General features: G+C 35.8%; 1 pseudogene; it reads left to right on the top strand.

Moving 5' to 3' along the window:
* Positions 1-7,336: 7,336 nt before the first annotated feature.
* On the top strand, positions 7,337-19,807 carry Vmn2r116l-ps21 (vomeronasal 2, receptor 116 like, pseudogene 21; annotated as a pseudogene).
* The last annotated feature ends 844 nt before the right edge of the window (positions 19,808-20,651 follow it).

The following is a 20,651-nucleotide window of genomic DNA, read 5'->3' as shown; positions in this document are numbered from 1 at the left end:
CCTCAATTCAGTGGTTTGCTGCTGGCATTGTCCTATGTATTTGCTGTATTCTGGCTGTGTCTCTCAGGAGAGATCTACATCCAGTTCCTGTCAGTCTGCACTTCTTTGCTTCATCCATCTTATCTAATTGGGTGGCTGTATATGTATGGGCCACATGTGGGGCAGGCTCTGAATGGGTGTTCCTTTTGCCTCTGTTGTAAACTTTGCTTCCCTATTCCCTCCCAAGATTATTCTTGTTCCCCTTTTAAAGAAGGAGTGAAGCATTCGCATTTCCATCATCCTTCTTGAGTTTCATGTGTTCTGTGCATCTAGGGTAATTCAAGCATTTGGGCTACTATTCACTTATCAATGAGTGCATACCATGTGTATTTTTCTGTGATTGGGTTACCTCATTCAGGATGATATTTGCCATTTCCATCCATTTGCCTATGAATCTCATAAAGTCATTGTTTTTGATAGCTGTGAAATATTCCTATGTGTAGATGTACCACATTTTCTATATCTAATCCTCTTTTGAAGGGCATCTGGGTTCTTTCCAGCTTCTGGCTATTATAAATAAGGTTGCTATGAACATAGTGGAGCATGTGTCATTTTATATGTTGGGGCATCATTTGGGTATATGCCCAAGAGAGGTATAGCTGGGTCCACAGGTAGTTCAATGTCCAATTTTCTGAGGAACCTCCAAACTGATTTCCAGAATGGTTGTACCAGTCTGCAATTCCACCAACAATGGAGGAGTGTTCCTATTTCTCCACATCCTCGCCAGCATTTGCTGTCACCTGAGTTTTTGATCTTAGCCATTCTCACTGGTGTGAGGTGAAATCTCAGGGTTGTTTTGATTTGCATTTCCCTTATGACTAAAGGTGTTGAACATTTCTTTAGGTGTTTCTCAGCCATTCAGCATTCCTCAGCTGTGAATTCTTTGTTTAGCTCTGAACTCCATTTTTTAATAGGATTATTTGTCTCCCTGTGGACTAACTTCTTGAGTTCTTTGTATATTTTGGATATAAGGCCTCTATCTGTTGTAGGATTGGTAAAGATCTTTTCCCAATCTGTTGGTTGCCGTTTTGTCCTAACCACAGTGTCCTTTGCCTTACAGAAGCTTTGTAGTTTTATGAGATCCCATTTGTCGATTCTTGATCTTAGAGCATAAGCCATTGGTGTTTTGTTCAGGAAATTTTTTCCAGTGCCCATGTGTTCAAGATGCTTCCCCACTTTTTCTTCTATTCGTTTGAATTTATCTGTTTTGATGTGGATGTCTTTTATCCACTTGGACTTAAGATTTGTACAGGGTGATAAGCATGAATCGATCTGCATTCTTCTACATCTTGACCTCCAGTTGAGCCAGCACCATTTGCTGAAAATGCTATCCTTTTTCCATTGGATGGTTTTGCTCCTTTGTCAAAAATCAAGTGACCATAGGTGTGTGGGTTCATTTCTGGGTCTTCAATTCTATTCCATTGGTCTATCTGTCTGTCTCTGTATCAATACCATACACTTTTTATCACTACTGCTCTGTAATACTGCTTGAGTTCAGGGATAGTGACTCCCCGGGAAGTCCTTTTATTGTTTAGGATAGTTTTTAGCTATCCTGGGTTTTTTGTTATTCCAGATGAATTTTCAAATTGTTCTCTCTAACTGAAGAATTGGATTGATATTTTGATGGTTGATTGCATTGAATCTGTAAATCGCTTTTGGTAAAGTGGCCATTTTTACTATATTAATCCTGCCAATCCATGAGCATGGGAGATCTTTCCATCTACTGAGATCTTCTTCAATTTCTTTCTTCAGAGGCTTGAAGTTCTTATCATACAGATCTTTCACTTGCTTGCTTAGAGTCACACCGAGGTATTTTACATCATTTAGGAGTATTATGAAGGGTTTTGTTTCCATAATTTCATTCTCGGCTTGTTTCTCTTCTGTGTAGAGGAAGGCTACTGATTTATTTGAGTTAATTTTATACCCAGCCACTTTGCTGAAGGTGTTTATCAGCTTTAGTAGTTCTCTGGTCGAACTTTTGGGATCACTTAAATATACGATCATGTTGTCTGCAAATAGTGATATTTTGACTTCTTTTCCGATTTGTATCCCTTTGATCTCCTTTTGTTGTCTGATTGCTCTGAATAGAACTTCAAGAACTATATTGAATAAGTAGGGAGAGAGTGGGCAGCCTTGTCTAGTCCCTGCTTTTATTGGGATTGCTGCAAGTTTTTCTCCATTTAGTTTAATGTTAGCTACTGTTTTGCTGTATGTGGCTTTTACTTTGTTTAGGTATGGTCCTTGAATTCCTATTGTTTCCAGGACTTTTATCATGAAGTGGTGTTGAATTTTGTCAAATGCTTTCTCAGCATCTAATGAACTGATCATGTTTTTTTTTTATCTTTCAGTTTGTTTATATAGTGGATTACGTTGATGGTTTTCCCTATAATAAACCATCCCTGCATGCCTGGGATGAAGCCTACTTGATCGTGATGGATGATTGTTTTGATGTGCTCTTGGATTTGGCTTGCAAGAATTTTATTGAGCATCTTTTCGTTGATATTCATAAGGGAAATTGGTCTGAAGTTCTCTTTCTTTGTTGGGTCTTTGTGTGGTTTCAGTATAAGAGTAATTGTGGCTTCATAGAAGGAATTCGGTATTTTGAATACAGTCTGTTTCAATTTTGTGGAATAATTTGGATAGTATTGGTATGAGATCTTCTATGAAGGTCTGATAGAATTCTGCACTAAACCCATCTGGAACTGGCCTCTTTTTAGTTGCGAGACCTTTAATGACTGCTTCTATTTCTTTAGGAGTTATGGGGTTGTTTAAATGTTTCATCTGTTTCTGATTTAACTTCGGTACCTCCTATCTGTCTAGGGAATTGTTCATTTCCTCCAGATTTTGAAGTTTTGTTGAATATAGGCTTTTGTAGTAGGATCTGATGATTTTTTTGTATTTCCCCTCATTCTGTAATGATGTCTCCCTTTTCATTTCTGATTTTGTTAATTTGGACACACTCTCTGGGTCCTCTCCTTAGTCTGGCTATTGGTTTATCTATCTTGTTGATTTTCTCAAAGAACGAACTTTTGGTTCTGTTGATTCTTTGTATATTCCTTTTGTTTCTACTTGGTTGATTTCAGCTCTGAGTTTGATTATTTCCTGCCTTCTACTCCTCCTGGGTGTATTTGCTTCTTTTTGTTCTAGAGCTTTTAGGTGTGCTGTCAAGCTGCTGATATATGCTCTCTCCTGTTTCTTTCTGCAGGCACTCAGAGCTATGTGTGTTCCTCCTAGCACAGCCTTCATTGTATCCCATAAGTTTGGGTATGTTGTCCCTTCATTTTCATTAAATTCTAAGAAGTCTTTAATTTCTTTCTTTTTTTTCTTCCTTGACCAGGTTATCATTGATTAGATCATTGTTCAACTTCCATGTATATGTGGGTGTTTTTCCCTTATTGTCGTTGAAGACCAGCTTTTGCCTGTGGTGGTCTGATAGGACACATGGTATTTTCTCTTTCTTTCTGTATCTATTGATGCCTGTTTTATGACCAATTATATGCTCAATTTTGGAGAAAGTACCATGAGGTTGTGAGAAGAAGGTATATCCTTTTGTTTTAGGATACAATGTTCTATAAATATCTGTTAAGTCCATTTGGCTCATGACTTCTCTTAGTCTGTCTATGTCTCTGTTTAATTTCTGTTTGCATGATCTGTCCATTGATGAGAGTGGGGTGTTGAAATCTCCTACTATTATTGTGTGAGGTGCAATGTGTGCTTTGAGGTGTAGTCAGGTTTCTTTTATGTATGTAGGTGCCCTTGTATTTGGAGCATAGATATTTAGGATTGAGGGTTCATCTTGGTGGATTTTTCCTTTGATGAATATGAAGTGTCCTTCCTTATCTTTTTTGATGACTTTTAGTTGAAAATCAATTTTATTTGATAATACAGTGGCTACTCCAGCTTGCTTCTTGAGACCATTTCCTTGGAAACTTGTTTTCCAGCCTTTTACTCTGAGGTAGTGTCTGTCTTTGTCTCTGAGGTGTGTTTCCTGTAGGCAGCAGAATGCAGGGTCCTCATTGCGTATCCAGTTTGTTAATCTATGTCTTTTTATTGGGGAGTTGAGTCCATTGATGTTGAGAGATATTAAGGAATAGTGATTGTTGCTTCCTGTTATATTTATATTTGGATGTGAGGTTATGTTTGTGTGCTTTTCTTCTCTCTGTTTTGTTGCCAAGGCGATTAGTTTCTTGCTTTTTCTAGGATGTAGCTTGCCTCCTTATGTTGGGCTTTACCATTTATTATCCTTTGTAGCACTGGATTTGTGGATTTTGCGTCGGTATATTTCAGTGTCTTCAATTCTATTCCATGGATCTACCTGCCTTTCTCTGTACCAATACCTTACAGTTTTTATCACTATTGCATCGTAGTATAGCTTGAGATCAGGGATGGTGATTCCCTCAGAATTTCTGATATTGTTGAGAATACTTTTTGATATCCTGAATTTTTTGTTATCCCATGTTTATGCTCATTATCCAGGAGACTGCTACCTGGGACAGCAGATGTCACTCTTGATTTCACATTCTAGCAGATCCAGGAGATGAATTCAAGCCTCTGAGTGCCCATTCATCTTTGAATTGAACAGTGGACACATTGTTGATTTGAAAATGACACCACTCATTACTGAGTGATCTGCTTATTAGGCCAAGCCTTGATTCATGAAACAGATAAATGTTTAAGAGTATTTTTTTTCAGGCAGTGGAAGTGCGAGCCTTTCTTCCCAGCACATTTAATATCCTTTGTAGCACTGAATTTGTAGAAAGATGTTGTGTAAATTTGGTTTTGTCATGGAATATCTTGGTTTCTCCATCTATGTTAATTGAGATTTTGCAGGATACAGTAACCTGGGCTGGCATTTGTGTTCATACAGGGTCTGTATGACATCTGTCCCGGATCTTCTGGCTTTCATAGTCTCTGGGGAAAAGTCTAGTGTGATCCTGATAGGTCTGCCTTTATATGTTACTTGACCTTTTTCCCTTACTGCCTTTAATATTCTTTCTTTATTTTTGCATTTGGTGTTTTGTCTATTATGTGACGGGAGGAGTTTCTTTTCTGGTCCAATGTATTTGGAGTTCTGTAGGGTTCTTGTATGCTTATAGGCATCTCTTTCTTTAGGTTAGAGAAGTTTTCTTTTATGATTTTGTTGAAGATATTTATTGGTCTTTTGAGCTGGGAGTCTTCACTCTCTTCTATAACTATTATCCTTTGGTTTGATCTTCTCATTTTGTCTTGGATTTATTGTATGTTTTGGACCAGTAGCTTTTTCCGTTTTACATTATCTTTTACAGTTGTTTCGATGATTTCTGTGGAATATTCTGCTCCTGAGATTCTCTGTACTATGTCTTGTATTCTGTTAGTGATTCTTGTATCTACGGCTCCTTGTCTCTTCCTTTGGTTTTCTATATACAGGGTTGTTTCCCTGTGTTCTTACTTTATTGCTTCTATTTCCATTTTTAATTCCTTCAACTGTTTGATTGTGTTTTTCTGGAATTCTTTCAGGGATTTTTGTGATTCCTCTCGATAGGCTTCTACTTGTTTATTTATGTTTTCCTGCGTTTCTCTAAGCTAGTTCTTCATAACTTTCTTGAAGTCCTCCAGCATCATGATCAAATATGATTTTAAATCTAGATCTTGCATTTCTGGAGTGTTCAGATATTCAGTGTTTGCATTGTTGGGAGAATTGAGCTTCCATGATGCCATGTAGTCTTGGTTTCTGTTGCTTGGGATCCTGTGCTTGCCTCTTGCCATCAGGTTGTCTCTGGTGTTACTTTGTTCTGCTATTTCTGACAGTGGCTAGACCGTCCTATAGGCTTGTGTGTCAGGAGTGCTGTAGACCTGTTTTCCTGTTTTCTTTCAGCCAGTTATGGGAACAGAGTGTTCTGCTTTCGGGTGGGTAGTCTTTCCTGTCTACTGGTCTTCAGCTGTTCCTGTGGGCCTGTGTCCTGAGTCTCCCAGGCATTTTGCTTGGAGCAGAAAAGATGGTCTTACCTGTGGTCCTGCAGCTCAAGTTGCTTGTGGGGGCCTTCTTTTGAGCTCTCCGTGAGGGCAGCAACCAGGAGGGCCTGTGCTTCCTTTTCCCGGAGCCTCCGTGTACCAGGGTCCCAGATGGCATTAGGTGTTTTCCTCTGGAGTCAGAAATGTGGGCAGAGTGTATTCTCTTCTGGATTCCCAGGCTTGTCTGCCCTCTGAAGGTTTAGCTCTCCCTCTCACGCAATTTGGGTGCAGAGAACTGTTGATCTGTTCCCTTCAGGTCCAGGCAGTGTCTCCCACCTCATTTTTTTACTGTACAATCATGGCATTGACCTAACTGGTACCAGCCCTCTGCTGTCTATAGACATCAACCTACATATCAGATATACATCTCTCTTGTTGCAATGTAAACCAAGACAATACCATTTCAAAACAAATACCAACTAGACATAAAAAATAAATGGTATATGCTAACATTAGCAATAAAATTCTCCCTCATAAACAACAGCTATATACTTTCATTCCTTTAAATAAAACATAGAAAATTGTTCCCAACCATCTTAATGAGGTGTGAACAAACATCAAACAAAAAAATATTTACCAAATGTCTATAAGTGTCAAGGAATGATTATCAGGCAAGTTAACAGCATTACAGCTCATAAAATGTCTTCATAGGAACTGCTATTGGACAGGATGAGTGTTGAATCTATATGATTCCAGGAATTTTTGGATTTAGCATAATGACATATTCTCCAAATGACAAGAATTAAGGGAAATCTGAGGAGATTTTTTAAACATTCTCAATTCCTGGCTCAATGTTGGATGTGAAACTTCCCTTCCCTACACCAGGGGATGAAAGATATAATGTGTCATTATTCAACTCAAAGTCCAAATGATATGGAACATTTATGCCTTTGCAACTCTTGCTGTAATATAAAAATTCTGAGGAAATCTATTGGGTTCATATATATTGCTGTTGACACATGGTCTGTTGAAGGCCGTTCAAGAGAAAATTGCCCTTTGGAATATTTATGGCGTGGATGTTAATGAAATCATGGCAGCTGTGGATGGAGAACATTATCTTCAAAACATGTTTTTGGAAATGTTTTGATAAAAAGTTTTCAGGCCTCAGATGTAGAGCTTGAGGCCAGAATGTTCCCATTGTATCCAGGGAGCAGAACATAGGATGAACGGAAAGGAACTGTTGAATATAATTAAGTGGATCTCCAGACAGCAGAAGCCTTAAAATACACACATAGCTGTAAATGTGTGTATTATGCCTACATAAGAATCAGGTTTCACAACTGCTCCATCCTAGATCCTAGCAGACATGAAGAAGCTGTGTGCTTTCATTATTGTCTTTTTTCCCTGAAGTTTTCTCTCATCCTGTGCAGCTTGACTGAACCCAATTGCTTTTGGAGGATAAGGAAGAGTGAAGATAATGATGGAGATTTGTGAAATGACTGTGGTTTTGGCCTTTTTACACTCCAGAGCCCTATTGAAAATTTTTATAATTGCATTATTAATTTTAGGTAAGTTATTAAATTTATTTCTTGCTTCAATATTATGAATTAGAAATATGCAATTGTGTACACAACCGGTGAGATTCTGTCCTGTTTATCCCCTTGTAACTTTAGGAACAACAGAATATTAATTATAACTTCAACCACTATTTTAATATTTTCAAGTGTGTCACAGTTTACCTTAGCCTTACTACATTGGCTCTAGTTCACAAAGCTGGAAAATAAGAGAGACTGGATTCTATCTCTTGAATCTTTTTTGATATCATATGTTTTTACCTTTACCTTGAATTCATAATTCTCACTTTGGGCAAGTGACTGCATCACTGTCTCTCTTCAGCTTTCTGCCAAGCATTCCTGTATAAGCATGCATCTAAAGGACTCACTAAAATGGTTATCTAATTTTGGCCTCTAAAAGTTGGACATACACTTATACATTGAAATATGTGTGGTGTAGTGGTGGAAGGATGTCTACTATATATGATTACATGTATATTATTACATATATATTATGAGCACATATATGTGCTTTGCATTATAAAATAGTCTTTAAATGAGCCCCTCCTGTCATTCTGGGGCTGTCCCTGAATATGGAAAAAGCCTGCAGAACTGTTATACTGTTACCAGAATATCTTTTCATCCAGTGATGCAAACACTCAGGCACATATTAGAATTATTATCTGCATTATATAGATAGTCAATATTTATTTAATTTTTAAAAATGTGTAACATTAGTGAAGATCTAGGAGAATAAATGTACTTCTTGTGGATAAGAAGTTCTCAATGTGGCTACATACTTCTTAGATCCCAAGTGTGAGATGTTATCATTAGTGGCTGCAGATCACGAGAGAAGGGATGCTGAAATCACTCAAATTTTAGCTAACCAATGTGCTTGGAACTTCATTTTTTCATAAAGTGAAGTTTCCTGCACTTTTCTATCCTGCACTCTCATCCCATTTCTTAATTTTTTTTTGTATTTTTGGGATTTAAACAAAATATTTTCTAATTGTTAGCCACAGTATACTGTGTACACTTTGATAGTAGTGGTGGCTTCACATTATTGTAATTCTGTGTGAGGTCAGTAGAAATTTCATTTCTGATGCATTCTATATCATCCCAGATCTCATTGGAAAAAATAGTGAACATTCTCACTGACACTTCTATAAGCGATAGTAAGATTTAAATTTACAAATATGTGAATTATGTCAATACACTTTTACGGTTTAGAAAGGAAAACTTAGCTCCAAACAGTCAATTTAAATGTGCTAATTTCAGCAAAAGAGCATGTTTGTTGTTTTACTTCTGATGAGAGGTAATTGCTAATAATAACAGATGAATATATGAACTGCCAACTGTGCTTGGGCAGAGGTACACATTCCAAGTGAAAGAAAATCTTACTGCTCAGACAACTTAAAGAATTAAGAAGACTGAAGTGTTAAGAGAAATCTCAAACCACTTTTATAAAATGAAAATAGTAACAACACACTAAAAGGTAACTTTAAGGTGATGTGTAATGGAACCTATAAGATATTATTCAGGTTACATAGTATATTGTATCATTTTTTTGAACTTGAAATGAATAAATAAATTTAAGTTGAATATATCCTTGTATATTTATTGTTAAATGAATACTAACAGATAAAACTATTAAAAGCATGTTCTAAGAACAAGGAAATATTATTTGTAATGCTTCTTACTATGCATAAAATTAGCATTTTCATAATGTTTAACTTGAAAGTTTTTCCTAATTTGAAATTTAAAAAATGTTCTTACTGATACCATAAATTCTCTTCTAAAAACACTGATTTGCTTTTTGAAGTAAACTGATTGTTAGATAATTTACACAGATACATAATTCATTTTTCGTACACTTACTCTATATTAGGTAGAATTATATATGGGCTTTTGAATATATTTATAAATGATTCACTTTTTAATATTTTATGCTCTTTTGATACTCTGCTTGATACTTGAAGGATATTTTGAGTTTTGAAACAAGTTAGTATGCAACATTAGGTTTAGGATCATGAGTAATAGACATTATTAAATATGCATTAATGATATTTTTAGGGTGTAACAGTATATGAATATAAAAGTTGAACAAAATTTTTGATGTAGTATATGATTGAAAAATATCAAATATTATTAACATGTTTGAATATAAAGTACATTTAAATACTAAAAATATAAGGCAAATACGTTATGTATTTCAAGTGTAGTTTAAGTAATGCTTCTTTTTTTTTTTTTTTTTTTTTTTTTTTTATTAACTTGAGTATTTCTTATATACATTTCGAGTGTTATTCCCTTTCCCGGTTTCCGGGCAAACATCCCCCTCCCCCCTCCCCTTCCTTATGGGTGTTCCCCTCCCAACCCTCCCACCATTGCCGCCCTCCCCCCATAGACTAGTTCACTGGGGGTTCAGTCTTAGCAGGACCCAGGGCTTCCCCTTCCACTGGTGCTCTTACTAGTATATTCATTGCTACCTATGGGGTCAGAGTCCAGGGTCAGTCCATGTATAGTCTTTAGGTAGTGGCTTAGTCCCTGGAGGCTCTGGTTGCTTGGCATTGTTGTACTTTTGGGGTCTCGAGCCCCTTCAAGCTCTTCCAGTTCTTTCTCTGATTCCTTCAATAGGGGACCTATTCTCAGTTCAGTGGTTTGCTGCTGGCATTCGCCTCTGTATTTGCTGTATTCTGGCTGTGTCTCTCAGGAGCGATCTACATCCGGCTCCTGTCGGTCTGCACTTCTTTGCTTCATCCATCTAGTCCAATTGGGTGGCTGTATATGTATGGGCCAAATGTGGGACAGGCTCTGAATGGGTGTTCCTTCAGTCTCTGTTTTAATCTTTGCCTCTCCCTTCCCTGCCAAGGGTATTCTTTTTCCTCATTTAAAGAAGGAGTGAAGCATTCACATTTTGATCATCCGTCTTGAGTTTCGTTTGTTCTAGGGATCTAGGGTAATTCAAGCATTTGGGCTAATAGCCACTTATCAATGAGTGCATACCATGTATGTCTTTCTGTGATTGGGTTAGTTCACTCAGGATGATATTTTCCAGTTCCAACCATTTGCCTACGAATTTCATAAACTCGTTGTTTTTGATAGCTGAGTAATATTCCATTGTGTAGATGTACCAGATTTTCTGTATCCATTCCTCTGTTGAAGGGCATCTGGGTTCTTTCCATTTTCTGGCTATTATAAATAAGGCTGCAATGAACATAGTGGAGCACGTGTCTCTTTTATATGTTGAGGCATCTTTTGGGTATATGCCCAAGAGAGGTATAGCTGGATCCTCAGGCAGTTCAATGTCCAATTTTCTGAGGAACCTCCAGACTGATTTCCAGAATGGTTTTACCAGTCTGCAATCCCACCAACAATGGAGGAGTGTTCCTCTTTCTCCACATCCTCGCCAGCATCTGCTGTCACCTGAGTTTTTGATCTTAGCCAATCGCACTGGTGTGAGGTGAAATCTCAGGGTTGTTTTGATTTGCATTTCCCTTATGACTAAAGATGTTGAACATTTCTTTAGGTGTTTCTCAGCCATTCGGCATTCCTCAGCTGTGAATTCTTTGTTTAGCTCTGAACCCCATTTTTTAATAGGGTTATTTGTTTCCCTGCGGTCTAACTTCTTGAGTTCTTTGTATATTTTGGATATAAGGCCTCTATCTGTTGTAGGGTTGGTAAAGATCTTTTCCCAATCTGTTGGTTGCCGTTTTGTCCTAACCACAGTGTCCTTTGCCTTACAGAAGCTTTGCAGTTTTATGAGATCCCATTTGTCAATTCTTGATCTTAGAGCATAAGCCATTGGTGTTTTGTTCAGGAAATTTTTTCCAGTGCCCATGTGTTCCAGATGCTTCCCTAGTTTTTCTTCTATTAGTTTGAGTGTGTCTGGTTTGATGTGGAGGTCCTTGATCCACTTGGACTTAAGCTTTGTACAGGGTGATAAGCATGGATCGATCTGCATTCTTCTACATGTTGCCCTCCAGTTGAACCAGCACCATTTGCTGAAAATGCTATCTTTTTTCCAATGGATGGTTTTGGCTCCTTTGTCAAAAATCAAGTGACCATAGGTGTGTGGGTTCATTTCTGGGTCTTCAATTCTATTCCATTGGTCTATCTGTCTGTCTCTGTACCAATACCATGCAGTTTTTATCACTATTGCTCTGTAATACTGCTTGAGATCAGGGATAGTGATTCCCCCTGAAGTCCTTTTATTGTTGAGGATAGTTTTAGCTATCCTGGGTTTTTTGTTATTCCAGATGAATTTGCAGATTGTTCTGTCTAAATCTTTGAAGAATTGGATTGGTATTTTGATGGGGATTGCATTGAATCTGTAGATCGCTTTTGGTAAAATGGCCATTTTTACTATATTAATCCTGCCAATCCATGAGCATGGGAGATCTTTCCATCTTCTGAGGTCTTCTTCAATTTCTTTCTTCAGTGTCTTGAAGTTCTTATTGTACAGATCTTTTACTTGCTTGGTTAAAGTCACACCGAGGTACTTTATATTATTTGGGTCTATTATGAAGGGTGTCGTTTCCCTAATTTCTTTCTCGGCTTGTTTCTCTTTTGTATAGAGGAAGGCAACTGATTTATTTGAGTTAATTTTATACCCAGCCACTTTGCTGAAGTTGTTTATCAGCTTTAGTAGTTCTCTGGTGGAACTTTTGGGATCACTTAAATATACTATCATATCATCTGCAAATAGTGATATTTTGACCTCTTCTTTTCCGATCTGTATCCCTTTGATCTCCTTTTGTTGTCTGATTGCTCTGGCTAGAACTTCAAGAACTATATTGAATAAGTAGGGAGAGAGTGGGCAGCCTTGTCTAGTCCCTGATTTTAGTGGGATTGCTTCAAGTTTCTCTCCATTTAGTTTAATGTTAGCAACTGGTTTGCTGTATATGGCTTTTACTATGTTTAGGTATGGGCCTTGAATTCCTATTCTTTCCAGGACTTTTATCATGAAGGGGTGCTGAATTTTGTCAAATGCTTTCTCAGCATCTAATGAAATGATCATGTGGTTCTGTTCTTTCAGTTTGTTTATATAATGGATCACGTTGATGGTTTTCCGTATATTAAACCATCCCTGCATGCCTGGGATGAAGCCTACTTGATCATGGTGGATGATTGTTTTGATGTGCTCTTGAATTCGGTTTGCCAGAATTTTATTGAGTATTTTTGCGTCGATATTCATAAGGGATAAGTAATGCTTCTTATTTTGTATTTGTGGAATTACATCTCCACGATTATATTATAACAGTCTTACTCAGTTTGGCTCTAATGTAGTTTGAAGATGGTATTCAGAGATAAAATAGTCCCCTTATTGACTTTCACAATTAAAAAAATTATCATATGTTAGTGTCCTAGTTCTATGAATTCTTAAATTGTATTCAAATCTTAAGATCTCTAATTTATGAGACTTATTTCATGACATTTAGACAGAGATTTAGAATTTCTTGTGTTACAAATTTAACTGCAATTGAAATTTTATTTTTCAAACATCTCAGTTAATCATCATTATGCTTGTTTTTAGAATACCAGCAAGAAAATATGAATTTTTTCTGGTACTGTTTTTTTGCTACCGATGAGATCAACAAGAATCCTTATCTTTTACCCAACATGTCATTGATGTTTATCATCATTGCTGCTCTGTGTGAAGATACAATGGGAGTTCTGGATAAAGAATATTCACATCAAAACAACAGTTACAAACTAATTAATTATAACTGTGAAAGAAAGCAAAGTTGTGATGTAGACCTTATAGGACCGTCATGGATAACTTCCTTAAAAATGTCAATTCATTCAAAGACACCAAAGGTAATGATATGTGACACTGGACAGATTACCAACTTTTAAATTCCATTTATATGGGCCTACAAGAAAACTTGGACACCGTGCAGTTGTGGGTATGCTGCTGCCACACACACACACACACACACACACACACACACACACACACACACACTAAAATAATCGGATTGTATAATTCTACTGGGCAAACAGGAAAAATTGTTTTCTAGAACATTCAGAATTGTCAGGAATATTCTAGAATATGAAAAATATATGATATTTATAGTTTAATTTTACTACCCACAATCTGAGTTCTGAACGGTGAGTAACTTTACTTGTATTTATGTCCAAACCTCCTAACAATCATATTCCTCACGTGGATGATTCATCCTCTCTTCTATACTATTCATATTTTCTCTGGATCATTTAACCCTAACCTGAGGGACCATGACCAGTTTCCCTATACCTAACAGATAGCAACCAAGGACACATATTTGTTCCATGGCATGGTCTCCTTGATGTTTCATTTTGGATGGACTTGGATAGGACTGGTCATCTCAGATGATGACCAAGGTATTCAGTTTCTTTCAGACTTGAGAGAAGAAATGCAAAGGCATGCAATCTGTTTAGCTTTTGTGAATATGATCCCAGAAACCATGCAGATATACAAGACAAGGGTTAAGATATATGACCAACAACTTATGACATCTTCAGCAAAGGTTGTTATCATTTATGGAGAAGTGAACTCCACTCTAGAACTCAGCTTTAGAAGATGGGCATATTTATGTGCACAGAGAATCTGGATCACAACCTCACAATGGGATGTCATCACACATAAAGAAGATTTCAGCCTTGATTTCTTCCACGGGACTGTCACTTTTGCCCACCACCACAATGACATTGCTGTATTTAGGAATTTTATGCAAACAATAAACACATCCATGTATCCAGTAGACATTTCGCAGTCTATGCTGGAATGGAATCATTTTAACTGTTCAATCTCAAAGAACAAGAAGAAAATGGATTGTTTTACATTCAGCAACCCATTGGAATGGTTAACACAGCACACATTTGACATGGTCCTGAGTGAAGAAGGTTACAATTTGTATAATGCTGTGTATGCTGTGGCCCACACCTACCATGAACTCATTTTTCAACAAGTAGAGTCTCAGAAAATGGCAGAACCCAAAGGAGTATTCACTGACTGTCAGCAGGTAACATTTCTTACATTTCATTATGCTTAGATTTAACAATGTGACCTTTCAGGCCCCTGAGAAGTTCACATACATTTGTTACAGGTTATCTCTCAGTGTAAAGTTTTCTATACTGCAAAACTCCAAAATGAATTTTTTACATGGATATATATCCTGCACAGTGATAAGTTTTAATAGGAGACAATACATTTTTATAAATATCAGTGAATTGTGTGACAATGTGTTTCAACATTTAACCAAATGAGTTCAAAATTTAAAAGGAGCCAAGAGTTTTATCATAAAATTCTTAAGTGATGACTAGACCGGAATATTTTTCTCAAGAAGAATTTCTCAAAAATAAGTACATGTGCTCTGATAATAGTTATTCATTTAAATTAATAATTATTTATAAAAAACAAATGATGAAGAGTGCACATTTTATTAAGGTTATGTTTATGTCATATATGTATTCGGTATGTACATGATTGACCCACTACCATCCTTTAGTTCCAAAACTTCCAGACTTTTTAACTTCCCCTTATTTCTTACATATGTGGCTTCAGCTTTTAAATATTATTATTGACAAACATGTGTACACATACACACACATTCCATGTGATTTGTTCTGTGGTAATCATTTATTCTAGCTTTTTTTTTTACCATCGAACATTAATTTGAAGTATATTAACTTGTAATTATACAATATAACATGTGATTATAACTTGTAATAATGCAGTATCATGTACTTTACTACATGGGATTAATTTAACACACCTGTCTTTTCTGAAAGACATTAAAAGATTATGGGACATTCTCAATTTGGCATATTCTGTATTGATATGCATATGTAATCTTCTAATGATTAATCTCATTTAGGTGGCTTCTTTGCTAAAAACTAGGGTATTTATTAACCCTGTTGGAGAACTGGTAAACATGAATCATAAGGAAAATCAGTGTGCCATGTATGACATTTTCATGATTTGGAATTTTCCACAAGGCCTTGGATTAAAAGTGAAAATAGGAAGCTATTTTCCTTGTTTACCACAGAGTCAACAACTTCATATATCTGAAGACTGGCTGTGGGTCACAGGAGAAACATTGGTAAGTATACTACAATTTTTACTTTTTTAAAGATATCTAAATTTTAAAATAGCAAGCACTCAAATAATATCCATTTGGTTAAGACCAATTAATATGCTCATAAATGACCATTCTCAGTTACAAGCACCAAAATTTAATAACACTGAAATTCACAGGAGAAACATTGGTAAGTATACTACAATTTTTACTTTTTTAAAGATATCTAAATTTTAAAATAGCAAGCACTCAAATAATATCCATGTGGTTAAGACCAATTAATATGCTCATAAATTTCCATTCTCAGTTACAAGCACCAAAATTTAATAACACTGAAATTCACAGGAGAAACATTGGTAAGTATACTACAATTTTTACTTTTTTAAAGATATCTAAATTTTAAAATAGCAAGCACTCAAATAATATCCATGTGGTTAAGACCAATTAATATGCTCATAAATGACCATTCTCAGTTACAAGCACCAAAATTTAATAACACTGAAATTCATGTAATCTGGTCATAGGGATCAAAGGACTCTGAATTCCATGTCCAACTGTATCCATGTGACTATTTACCCCATACTACAGAAATATATTTATTAAATTTATAGCAATATACATACACACAGACACATATGTGTGTGTATGTGTGTATATATATGTATATATATATACATATATACGTACCTACACATAAACCATGAAATTATCTGCTTATATGAACATAGTTGTAGCCCAATTGAGTATAGAATAGATTCATTAAGAGAAGTATTTTTCCAGATTCAAACTTTTCTTTTGCTAATTTATAGATTTTTATTATTAATTTTATTTATTTACATTTAATATTATCCTCCTTCTCAGTTTCCCCTCCTCTGCAGAGTATTGCCTTATCTGGCATCAGAGTAAAGAAAGGCCCTTGGTTATGTGGAGCGTGCATGCCACAGATTATGAGAATGTTAGATCAGTGAGACCAGGGTGGCCAAATTGTTGGAGAAGCTCTCTAATAGAAGCAGGGGGAGGGATGGAATGGGGATTAAAGGTTGTCTTTTACACTTAGGCAAATATCATTAATTGTATGAGAGTCTTATATGAAATTCTTTGTTCTTACTCAATGAACGATTCTTTCTTGATATATCCTACCTTCTCTCTCCTTACAACTCAGTGTTCTTATTATTATATTTCAAAATCTTGAGAGAAATACTGATGCCACATAAATGTTCCATTTGAATTAACAAGTTTAGCAAGGACAAAATTTAAATTCTGACACCAGAAATGTTACATATATATTACATGACATAGTAATTATTGTATGACATTCAGTGTATTGCAGGTTAATACAAAATAATAAATTATCAGAGGAATATATCTGGTAATATCCCATATATTAATCTGTGGATCATTTTACATATGATGTATTCATGAACTACACACACATACACATTAAATACATATTTGTATATCAAATATAACGTGCATTGTTTATGTATATATATTTTATACATATATGTGTATGTGTGTGTGTGTGTGTCTGTGTATGTCTGGATGTCTGTGTGTTTGTCTGTCTGTGTGTCTGTATGTGTATTGCCTCAGGTTCCCTCCTCAGTGTGTAGTGTGACATGTACTGCAGGATTCAGAAAAATTCATCAGAAACAAACAGCCAAATGCTGCTTTGATTGTGTCCAGTGCCAAGAAATTGAGATTGCCAATGATACAGGTACATGCTTGCATGCAGAAGAAAAGATGATGAATTTGAATATCTTCTCTTTACAAACTAGAAATATGATATGACCTAGATGGAAACTACAGTCCAAAAATCTCCATGTTTCAGAATTTAATTAGTTAAATAATATCAGTTTCTCTTGGACCCAGTAAATTACCTGCAATATCTTCTACAAACAACTCATGTATGTCACAATATAATGGTTAATGGTTTTATATTATGCAGAAAATGTTTAGGGGGACATACATGTGTAACATTTTTTAAAAAATAATTTTAGGCATAACCTGAGCAGATGTTTATTCTTCTTCGATTCTTTGTACAAAGAATCTTAACTACATGTACAGTCCACAATCTTTCTGTCATCCGGCTTAGTCCCTGACAAAGACAAGATGCTCAGAACAACAAGTGTTCTCTAGTGAAACACATTTTTAGAGCTTACATGGCACAAAGGATTAGACATTTCCTATCAAAGAATTAGAAAAAGAGTGATGATTTCAAGAATGCAACAAGAGATAGGAGAGTGCTTATCATTAATCACAGCCTAACTAAGGAAAGCGGGATGAATGTCAATATCGATAATCTTCATGCCATAACCTTCTATACTCATAACCAAGGAAATTGTAGTTGCGGGAAAGGAAATTGTACCACAACAAGAGGGACATGCATAAAATTATGAGGCATAAGGCCTCAAGAATGAAAATATTCCTTTACTCATACAGTATTTGAATGAGGAATTGTGTGCTCACAAGCCTATGTGTAGATACAAAAAAAGTGAATAATTCACAAAGCAAACAAAATACATAATGTTTTTCATCAACTGGCATCAATAAATACCTCAGTATACTTCCCTTGTCTCTGAATAGTGAAATTATGGTTTAAGAAATAAAATAAACTGAGATTATACATATTAGTAATCATATTTTTATTTTATTTTTGTTTAAGCGATAACTTTTCCATTTTCTATGATGATGATTTGTTCTATCACAAAGCATAGGTAAATAGATAGCAAACTCAAGTTAGTAGTTCCTAGAGCAATAATGAACAAAATATTTTCTCAACCCTAAAATATTTATTGATATATCTTCTGAATAAAACAAATATACAATTATTAACTATATGATTATGATAACTTATAAGGGATTATTGTTCTTTGCCAGCAGATATGGAGCAGTGTGTGAAGTGTCCAGATGATTCGTATGCCAACTTAGAACAAACTGAGTGCCTCCAAAGAGCTGTGACATTTCTCGCTTATGAAGATTCATTGGGGATGGGTCTAGGGTGCATGGCCCTGTCCTTTTTAGCCATCACAATTCTAGTACTAGTCACTTTTGGTAAGTACAGGGATACTCCCATTGTGAAAGCCAATAACCGCATTCTCAGCTACATCCTGCTCATATCTCTAGTCTTCTGTTTTCTGTGCTCATTGCTCTACATTGGACATCCCAACCAGGCCACCTGCATCCTGCAGCAAACTACATTTGCAATATTTTTCACTGTTGCTATTTCTAGTGTGTTGGCCAAAACAATAACTGTGGTCACAGCTTTCAAGCTCACTACTCCAGGGAGAAGGATAACAAAGATGATCATAAAAGGGGCAACTAACCTGCTCATTCCCATTTGTACACTAATCCAACTTGTTCTCTGTGCAATCTGGTTGGTGACATCGCCTCCATTTATTGACAGAGATATACAATCTGAACATGAGAAGATAATCATCACTTGCAACAAAGGCTCAGTCATAGCCTTCCACTTTGTCTTGGGATATTTGGGCTCCTTGGCTCTGGGGAGCTTCACTGTGGCTTTCTTGGCTAGGAACCTTCCTGACAGATTTAATGAGGCCAGTTCCTAACATTCAGCATGTTGGTGTTCTACAGTGTTTGGATCACCTTCCTCCCTGTCTACCACAGCACCAGGGGGAAGGTTATGGTTATTGTGGAGGTTTTCTCCATCTTGGCTTCCAGTGCAGGGTTGCTAGGGTGTATATTTTTCCAAAAGTGTTATGTTCTTTTAGTTCACCCAGATTTAAATGTTCTTCAGAAATAAAAACATAAATTGCTTTAGCAACCTTTTGATACTTTTAAAACATTAGGTGATGATCAACATATCTATTTTGCTTTGTCTTAACAAAAGTTTTCATAAATCATCAATGAAAATTAAGTAATATCTAGCGAAAGTACTTTTACCATCAGACAGCACTGCCTAAAGCAATAAAATTAGTAAGTTTTGGTGGCAAATGAGCTCTCAGAAACCTAAACATATTGAGAACAGGAAATCTGTTAAGGAAAGGCTACAAGTGCTTTGATTTGTAGACATGTGTTTAAGAAACGTTCTTAATTAAGGATTAGTGTAAGGTGACTCTGCTTCATGTAGCCAGTGCCACCTCCAAGCAAGTTGTTCTGGGAGCTATAAGGAAGAAGACTGTCATAGGATGGACATGAAACCAGCGATGAGCATTACTCAATGGAATACTCGTTGAATCACTGCATCCATGTTCTTTTCTTGGCTTCATTCAATTAAGCGTGACCCAGGTACATAGGGAAATAACACTTTTCTCATATATGTTTTGACCATGTTGTTTTGTTACAGCAACATAAACTGAAACATCAGCTAATTGGTAACTTGCCTTGAGTGGGAATTGGAATGGCATATATTACGCATACAATGAAAGGCATTGATTTGAAAAGAGAAACAAGATTGAATCTTATTAGAGGGTGGAGCATCGTTAGAAAGTTTAATATTGTCAGTGGTCACCACAGAGGTATGAGATATTGGAATAGCTTCATAATATACTATGAAGATATTCAAAATATCAAATAAGATACTAAGAAGAGTACACTATATGAAAAGGACTTTGGGGTTCAGATTTTGGCTGTACTTGATCTTTATATGAAAACATACCATATCATTACAAAATGTAAGAGTGTCCCATTCAGTGAGAAAAACTGGTAAGAAAAATAATGTAATACAAAATAACTTTTTCAATATTTGGTCAGTGAAGTCTGCAGACATAAAAAACACTTTAGATGAAGAATCTCACGCAATTTCTCAAAACAGGAATAACTAAAAATTATTGTTTCAATTATATACACAAAGACACAGATACAAAATCATACTACTATTTCTGAACAATAGTTTGTGAAACAGTGTCATGTTTTTCAAAATAATGGTTTTTGATTTTTTACTGTTACTTGGTAGTTTAATTTTTTTTATTTAATTTAATTTAACATTTACCTTTTCATTTCTTCTTTTTAACTTTCACATCATATGTCTCCACAGGTTCATTTAATAAACCATATGCAAAATATTGTACTGGTTAATTTTCATCACCATGATAAAATTAGAATCACT

Source organism: Rattus norvegicus, chromosome 1, assembly GCF_036323735.1.
Source record: "Rattus norvegicus strain BN/NHsdMcwi chromosome 1, GRCr8, whole genome shotgun sequence".
Taxonomy (NCBI): domain Eukaryota; kingdom Metazoa; phylum Chordata; class Mammalia; order Rodentia; family Muridae; genus Rattus; species Rattus norvegicus.
The sequence above is the reverse complement of the archived record's forward strand: the minus strand, read 5'-3'. Positions and strand labels throughout refer to the sequence as shown.